Below are 9,408 nucleotides of genomic sequence, written 5' to 3' on the forward strand. Positions count from 1 at the left end.
ACTTGGAAGACATCTGCCCAGATGTCTATGCAGGTCGCACCTGAAGTAGTGCATGTACTACTTTAGAAATCTGTGCTACTCCAACCAAGTCTGAATCCACACCGATATGACCGCTGTAATTACAGACAATAGGGTGCGACTTGTCATCTGCAAGTCTTATGGCATGAGAATCACATGCCAAGTCACACCCAGTGGGACCAGGGACTAAGTCACCAGTCACACCTAGATTTGTGTGCAATTTCAGGTGCGATTTCTGAAGACTTTATTGCGATTTGTGAAGATTTTCAATGATTTCTTGCAATTTGCAGTGCGATTTCCATTATATTCTATGTTTGTGAAATTGCATCAAAACTGCCAAAAAAGTAATGCAAGAACTACCTGCAGAGATTAAGGGGGGATATGATCAACCTGTATAAATACATCAGTGGTTCAGATAGTGAATGCTGTGTAGAGTTATTCATCCTGAGGTCATCACAGAGGACAAGGGGGCACTCTTTACATCTGGAGGAAAAGAAATATAATCTCCAAACACGGAAAGGTTTCTTTACAGTGAGAGCTGTGAAAATGTGGAATAGACTCCCTCAAGAGTTGGTTCTGGCCAGCTCAGTGGATTGCTTCAAAAAAGGTCTGGATTATTTCTTAGATACACAGAATATAACTGGATACTAACATTTATAGGTAAAGTTGATCCAGGGAATATCCGATTGCCTCTCAAGGGATCAGGAAGAATTTTTTTCCCAGCAGGAGCAAATTGGATCATGCTTTACTGGGTTTTTTTTGTCTTTCTCTGGATCAACTGTGGGCATAGGATTATAAGTTTTATTTTTCAGTTGTTGAACTGGATGGACTTTTGTCTTTTTTTTTTCAGCCAGACTAACTATGTAACTACTTTAGAAATCGCGTTGTAGCAAATCGCACATATTTAGACACTGACATTCAGTAGAGGCGATTTCAGGTGCGCTTTCAATTTGCAAATCACACAAATCACACCAGTATGACCCGGCAGTAAGTCTCATATCGAAAACAAGAGGGTTACTATAGGTTCAAAAATTATTGTACAACAGGATGTAAGGTGGAGGGCGGGGCTAGCATTCGCCTCCTTCCCTCTACCTATGGGACCGTGGCAGACTAATTACATTTCTGGTAGAAAGGTCATTTGCACATGTCCTGTAATTGGACAGTTCATGTTACATGTAAAATAGCAGTCTTTTATGATCTGTCAATGAGAGACATCATTTAGCAGTGAGTCAGCAGTTGAAGATAGAAGAGGCAACATCTAGGCTGCCATTCCTCTGCTGCTGGCCCCTTAACATGGCTTCACTCCTTTGAAAGAGCTGGAGAGGGCGACAGAGATGCCTGGATGGAGCACTGCCTGTCTTTGCCTCCAGCCACCTCATCTATGGCTTCTGCTCATCCTCCACTACAAAACAGTGTCTCTCCCTGCAGCTGTATCATCTGTGGGGGCTTCGCCGATTGCGTCACAAAAGTATGACACACAACTGGATGCTGTGCTGCTTTCCTTTTCTGGGTCAGTCCTCTTCCTACAGCGGCTGTCAATCACCCCTTGGCCTTGCTGTTATTGCTCCTGTTGAACCTCCAGTTCTTGGCACCTTACCTGTTCAATTAAGTAGCAGAGGGGGTTGTTAATTTACTTAGCACCAAAGCAGCTGAAACTGATTAATAACAGGTGCACTAAGATGGGCAACAATGAGACAACCCCCAAAACAGGAATAGATTTACAGGTGGAGGCCATTGACATTGTAATTGTTTTCCCTACTCATCTTTTCTGACTGTTTTTCACTAGTTTTGCATTTGGCTAGGGTCAGTGTCACTGCTGGTAGCATGAGGCGATACCTGGACCCTACAGAGGTTGCACAGGCAGTCCAACTCCTCCAGGATGGCACATCAATACGTGCCATTGCCAGAAGGTTTGCTGTGTCTCAAAAGCATGAAGGAGATTCTAGGAGACAGGCAGTTACTCTAGGAGGGCTGGACAGAGCCATAGAAGGTCCTTAACCCATCTGCAGGACCGGTATTTGCTCCTTTGTGCAAGTAGGAACAGGATGAGCACTGCCAGAGCCCTACAAAATGCTCTCCAGCAGGCCACTGGTGTGAATGTCTCTGATCAAACAATCAGAAACAGACTTCATGAGGGTGGCTTGAGGGCCCGACGTCCTCTAGTGGGCCCTGTGCTCACTGCCCAGCACCAAGAGGGATGAAATCCTTGGACCCATTGTCAGACCCTACACTGGTGCAGTGGGTCCTGGGTTCCTCCTGGTGCACGACAATGCCCGCCTCATGTGGCGAGAGTATGCAGGCAGTTCCTAGAGGATGAAGGAATTGATACCATTGAATGGCCCCCACGCTCGCCTGACTTAAATCCAATAGAACACCTCTGGGATATCATGTTTTCGGTCCATCCGACGTCAACTGGTTGCACCTCAGACTGTCCAGGAGCCCAGTGATGCCCTGGTCCAGATCTGGGAAGAAATACCCCAGGACACCAACCTCCATCTCAATAGGAGCATGCCCCGACGTTGTCAGGCATGCATACAAACACGTGGGGGCCATACAAACTACCGAGTACCATTTAGAGTTGCTGCAATGAAATTTCAGCAAAATGGACTACACTGCTCCATCATTTTATCACTTTGATTTTCAGGTGTTTTTGAATTCAGTCCTCTGTAGGTTGATAATTTTCATTTCCATCAAACGATGGGGCATCCTTACATTCCTAACACATTACCCAGTCCATATCAATATAGATATCCAGCATGAGATTTTTCCTCATTGAGATCTGCTGTGTTTTAAAGTGTTCCTTTCATTTTTTTTGAGCAGTGTATATTCATGAATTTGCTTATTGCTCTGGGGCACATCCGGCTTCTGGACTCTTAAAAAGAATTGAATGCTAATATGTCACTTCCTTCGATGGATCTTTTTCTTAAAAACGGCAACACTAGTCAACCTGAAAGGAATTGCCGTGTCTTCGCATTTATCCTAATCAACAGAAGGCAGCTCTCTTTTTCTGACTGTTTCCCATTACCTTCCTTTACTGGTGTTGGTTGCTATGTTTTTGACAATTTGCCTTCAGTCAAGCAGCATCTGGATGAAGGTCTGACAAAGATTCAGAAAGAAATTGATGCAGGCAGACTTGTAGGGCTTTTTGTTGCACTGCCTTTCCAAAAAATGTTGCGTCTCTCCTTTTGGAATAATTCCGAAAAAAGAACCAAATTCATTTAGACTTGAATGATGAAACTGAAACAATTGTGTTCAGTATGTTATTCCTCATTTGATGATGCATTCATTAAAATTACATAAGTAGGAGCTTCTGCCCTTCTAGCTAAAGATGATGTTAAATCAGCATTTTATTTGTTGCCTATACATCCTTTGGCCTTCAATTCACTTGGTATATGCTTTCAAGGTTTTTATTATTTCAACAGATGTCTCCCAAAGGGGTGCTCATTGCCGTGTCACTATTTTGAGCTTTTTTTCTTCATTCTTAGAATGGGTAGTTAGCTATCAATGTGATTCAAGCACCCTGCTACATAATTTGAACGATTTCTTATTTATTGGCGCAACAGATTCTACTGACTGTTGGTTCTTGTTTACTAAATTTCAAATCATTTGTCATCAATTCAGTGTTCCCTTGGCACCTGAAAAATCTGTATATCTAACTACGTGTTTGGAATTTCTTGGTATTACAATCGATACTGTGGCCATGGAATTTCGTCTACCTCAGGCTAAACTGATCAAAATGAAGGCTTTTCTGAATTTCATTCTTTCTAAACTTTAAAATGAGGTTACAAAATAGTAAGTCGTTACTGGGCCTATTGAGGTTTGAATCCAGGGTAATCCTTATGGGTCGTGTTTTTTCCAAAAGGCTGTACCATTCTATCACAGGCTTTTCTTCTCCTTTCCATTTCGTTTGCATCTTTTCAGATATTCGTGAATATTTTGTTGGTTTGGAAACATTGCTTATCTACCTTTTTAATGGCCCTTCTCTTTGGCAAACTCCTAAAAAACCTAAAGCTGGACTATCTTTCTTTTTTAAACTATGAGGTGCCCCTTGTTACTTTTCTGTACAACAAGCTTTAAAGGGTTATTGTAAGGGTCACATCATACCAGAGTTCCAATATCTTATGAGCTTTTGAAGCGTATTTGTTCAGCTACGGAAGTTGCCTGTTTCTCTGCATATAAAGTGCTGCTGTTTAAAACAGCCTTTAGCCTTTTTGCTTCTTTGGAGTTTTTATGGTGTCTAAATTGCTTTCGCGTTCCGCAAAAGATGCTTCTGCGTTCCGCAAAAGATGCTTCTGGCTTATTAATTTCCAGTTTGTTCATGAGTGCTGAAATTTTTAGATACTACTTTGCTGCAGTACAACTGATCAGCTTGGCAAAGGGCACTTGATTACTCTGCGACAACTCAGCAATTCCTCCCTTTGTATTGTTTGACGCAGTGTTTGGCTATTCAACCTTCTTTTCAGTAACAACTTTTTATTCACCTTTCTGGTTCACCATTGACAATCTATCAAGTCAGTTCATTGTAAATGTCTAATTTCTCCTGGTCTTGGACCTTAAAATATCACCACATTATTTTTGTATAATAGCTGCTACTGAGGCAGATTGACTGGGGTTTTCGGATTCTGTAATCAAACAGATTGGAGGGTGAACGTCAAATTGCTTTCATTCTTATGTTCGGCCTAACTTATGTCTTTATTTTAAGGTACAGCTTATAATGTGTGGATCGTTGGGCTGTTCATTTGTATTTTGGGCCCATCGTAGAGCTACACTCAGGACTTAGTGTGAACCTAGGTCTCTCTGCGGACTTTAGAGTTTGGTGGTATGGTAAATGTGGTATGCGATGGGACGACTTTTGTGCTACCTTGTCCTTGTTATGAGTCTTGACCCTCTCTTCAGGTCTTCATTTTTCATTTAACAGGTAATGACATTTGCAGACATTAGACATTATTGCGCAGATCAAAATAGACTTCTTATGAGCACATTCAATTCAGCCTGGTACTGTCTTGGTCTTCTTGGAGGTCATCCCATGCTTAAAGTGGTTGATATATCCTTAATTCAGCCATTGCAATAAAATTCGTAAGCGCGTCAATAGAGTTATGGCAAAATGTATTCCTAGTTTGAAGGTTATGTCTTTGCCACGTTGACCTAGAAGGCAGGCTAACAGGGTTCTATAGGTCTGATAATGTGCATTCATCAGATGTTGCTCTTGACATTTTTAACTTGGAATTGCAGACTACTTTAGAACTGGCCATAGTCCGGGTGGGGATGCCAGGCTCATTATACTTGAGCTTGGTGTTTGGGATAGTAAATTGTATTTTGTATTGTATAACTCGAGCTTTAATGGCTGTGTTATTGATATATGTTTGCTTGTGGTACACTTGTTATAGTTATTGACATAGTATGGTAGTTAAATATAAATAAAATTTGTTATGTCAAGCTTATAAATGTTAATATATCTATTGCCTATAATAAAGGGCCATGGCCATTTCAATCCAAAATGCGTTGGTGTCTAAATTCTTTAATGTTACATATATAAATGTGTTGGTTGTTCTGCCTATGGTCCCATGCAACTTCCCTTGTACATAGCTACGTTCTAGCTTGGAATCAGCAGTGATGTAATGTACATGGGATTCTTCTTCTAGTCACGCCTAGAGCAATACATGTTCACAGTGCCGCGGAGGTATCCGTCTTTGTTAGAAGGTTAAACTACAGGAGTTGGACAAAAATATGAAAACACTACATGATTTGAAGGTGTCAAAGTCACAACATGTTTCACGCTGAAAGTGGAAGTGATCTAACATACTTTTGCTTCTGCTGTGTGATGAGACACCTAGCTAACAGGAGGGAAGCTTCACTTTTGTCATTCACTGCATGTGCTGCTAGTAATACGGAGTCATATCAGAGCTCACTGAGCCTCAGTTGTTGGTGCCCGCTTAGCTGGTGCCTCTGTGACTGAAGTTGTCAGTTTATTTGCAGTGTCATGAGGTACAGTATCAAAGGTTATGACGGCATATACAGTTTCTAGGAAAATGTCATTTGATAAGCATGGTCGACATGGTCAACTGACCAAAAGAGACAAAAGAACATTGCACAGGCTTGTGACCCGGAATATGAAAACAACTGCTGCAAAAGTGACGGCAGAGCTCAATCTCAGTTTTCCAAAGCCCATGTCCATAAAAACTGTGCTGAGAGAACTCCATAAGCAAAACATTCACGGGCGAGATGCAATTGCCAATCCACTAGTGACCAGTATTCATGCTCAGAAGAGGAGAGAGCGGTGCAACACCCATAAATCATGGACTATCAATTAATGGAAGACAGTAATATGGTCCAATGAATCGAGCTTCACACTGTCCTCAACCACCGGAAGTGTTTACATGTGGCGAACACGTGGTAAGGAGCCAGTGGCTTGCATCACCATTATACCCAAACTAGGTAAGGATCGCACCTTATGTCAACACTATAGGTCCATTTTACTTCTGAATGTTGTCAAGTTCATCTCAAAGCTCCTGGCCCTCGGGCTTGAACCCTTGATGCCAAGCCTACTTCACCCTGATCAAACTGGCTTCATAGTGGGTCGTGAGGCCAGAGATAACACAAAACGGGCTATTAATACCCTTTTCAGGGCAATCTACCAGTATGGCTCCACACCCACTGTAATATTATCTATTGATGCCAAAAAGGCATTTGACAGGGCTTTGTTGGAGGAAACCTATTGAACTCAAAGACTTAGTGACCATAAGCAGGGGTTGTATCTCGACTCTGTAAATCAATCCAGAAGCTAGATTCAAAGTAAGAGGTGCTACGTCTCGTAGTTTGCCCAAAAGGAACAGGAAAAGCCAGGGCTGTCCATTATTGCCTTTGTTTGCCCTGGCCATTGAATCACTACTCCGCAAAATCTGACAAAATCCTGACATACATGAGATGCATACGTACATTTTTTAAGAACAAAAACCTTCTGCATACGCAGATGATTTTCTATTTTTCTTTGGCGCTCCATATAAAAACCTTCCCCAACTTGACAGATTGGGCTAACTCTATGCCTTTACAACTTTTTATAATATAAATCAGAAATTCTGCAGATTTTAACCTGATTTTAATCCCACAATTCATAATATGGCAACTTCAGTCATCCATCTCTGATGTGGAAAGAACATTCTTTACGCTATTCAAATATCCATATCTGCACAGATCCTGGAAAAAAAAAAAATTTAGCAAATTACTGTTACGTCTTTCAGAAGAGATTTGGGTGCAGGGCAGCAAACATCATTAACGTGGCTAGGAAGAATATAATGGTGTATAGTCAGCAGATGTTTCAGTCGGTAAATGCCCCCTCTCCCTTGCAGACTTGTCAGTGGGGGTGGATGTACCCCTGGCTCAGCAGGAAAGCAAGCAGGTTAATGGATATGAAAACAGTTGGAAAGAATTTATGCCATGTAGTATGTCCGCCTTGGGTTATCTTTCAGCTTCTGTAGAAGAGAAAATTTGACAGGGAAAATAATTTTTAATCAAGGAAAAAAAGGACGATAAGACTGGAGAAGAGAAGCGCAGACCTGTGACCAAATCAGTTTTTAATTGGCCACAGGCATTTTGCATTTACTCTAGTGTCTTATGTGAAAAAGTTTCTAAAAAAGGTTCTGCAATGTTCAACATGTACATATAAAATGCAGCGCTGTAAAATGATCAAATCATGCAAATCAACACAATAATAGTCCTGAAAAGGTGCTCATTAATTCCCAGTGTCAATGGAAAGAATTCAAACTAACCAGAAGCGCATTTAAAGTACGCATGTGTGTAAGAAATCCTGGAGATTCCCCTCTCTCCCTCTGGTCAGAAAATGGATATGTGCTGAAATGGATGATAACGCCCTCTTGTGGAAAAGCGAAATCCTGCAGGCCAGGAAGCTCCCAGGATAGGATATTCCTCTTCAATGGAACCAGGGCTGGGATTGAAATCACTCTGTGGCTGTGAAATTGGGAGAGAGACCCCTCACAGAGGACACAGAGAGATACTCCTAGTGTAGTATATTACTTCAATTTATTTCAAAAAACCAAGTAAAAAAACATGTAATCAGGTGGCAAGTGAAAGTGACCCACTGACCCTCTTAAAATTAAAGGTGGCCGCCGGGCCTCCACATGGCACCAGCGGCGTAGGGTCAACGACGTCCACAGGCTCCTCCTGACGCGTTTCGTGCGCATGCACTTCTGAGGTAGAGCGTACTTTAAATGCACTTCTGGTTAGTTTGCATTCTTTCCATTGACACTGGGAATTAATGAGCACCTTTTCAGGACTATTATTGTGTTGATTTGCATGATTTGATCATTTTACAGCACTGCATTTTATATGTATATGTTTTATTGAGGATTTTTATATGCGTTTATCCTGGATGTTCAGCTGCTGTTTCTTTGAGAGCGCTCACTGTGTGTCTTTTTTACCTATACAATGTTCAACATGTAGCTATCATATTGGAAGCTTATAAAGGTTTTGGGGGGACTGCTTGGTTCTCATACGATGAGGCTTTTTGGCAGAAAATGTCAGTCCAACCAGCCTTACTTATAATGGGGTTCAAAAGATGTTGGGCTGTGGTTAAATCTGTTTTTGCCACAGAAAACATTCATGGCAAGACAACCAAGCACTACAGTAAATGCTAATACTAATATAACAACATATAAAAAAGGTGAATGTTTTGCATTCAATGATGGACAGTGTCGCTGATTAAATGCATGCAAATACCATCACGAATGGGCTTGCTGCTCAGGGTCCCACCCCATATCCAAGTGGTTTTGAAAACTCCAGTTTGCAGCGCATGCCACAAACAAAGGCAGCATTCCTAAAGGCATTAACACCAGTGACCCTGAGAAAAATGCTTCCATGGCTGCTGGTTTACCCAGAGTGACAGACGGCATGGTTAGTAATTACTGTACAGTCTTTGACGAAGGTTTTTATTACAGGTAAAGGTTGTAAGGGAGTAAATAACCTTAAATCTGTACAATTGTTTCTCAAGATAGTGAAAGACAAATGAACTAAAGAAATAGTAGAAGGTAGATTAGAGGGACCTTTTTGAGCATCCATCTTTCCCTAATTATTGCATATCACCCTTAGGTATCATCCCTAAAAAAGAGCCAAATAGTTTCAGAATGATTCTTCATCTATCCTTTCCACATGGTGATTCATTAAATGATAAAAAAAAACCCCCATACTTAATGTTTGTTTCATATACTTCATTTGACAAGGCAGTGAATTTGAAACGCATGCTACGCCCCGATGCTTTGCTAGCTAAAGCAAATATTAAATCCGCATTTAGGCTGCTTTCCAATTAACCCTTCTGGTTTCAATTCACTGGGGATATAGTTTAACCGCCTCCCGCCCGCTATATAAGGTAATGACGGG

The sequence above is a fragment of the Staurois parvus genome, unplaced genomic scaffold (genome assembly GCF_062004578.1).
Source record: "Staurois parvus isolate SC_StPar_1 unplaced genomic scaffold, SC_StPar_1.0 ptg000919l, whole genome shotgun sequence".
Classification (NCBI taxonomy): Eukaryota; Metazoa; Chordata; class Amphibia; order Anura; family Ranidae; genus Staurois; species Staurois parvus.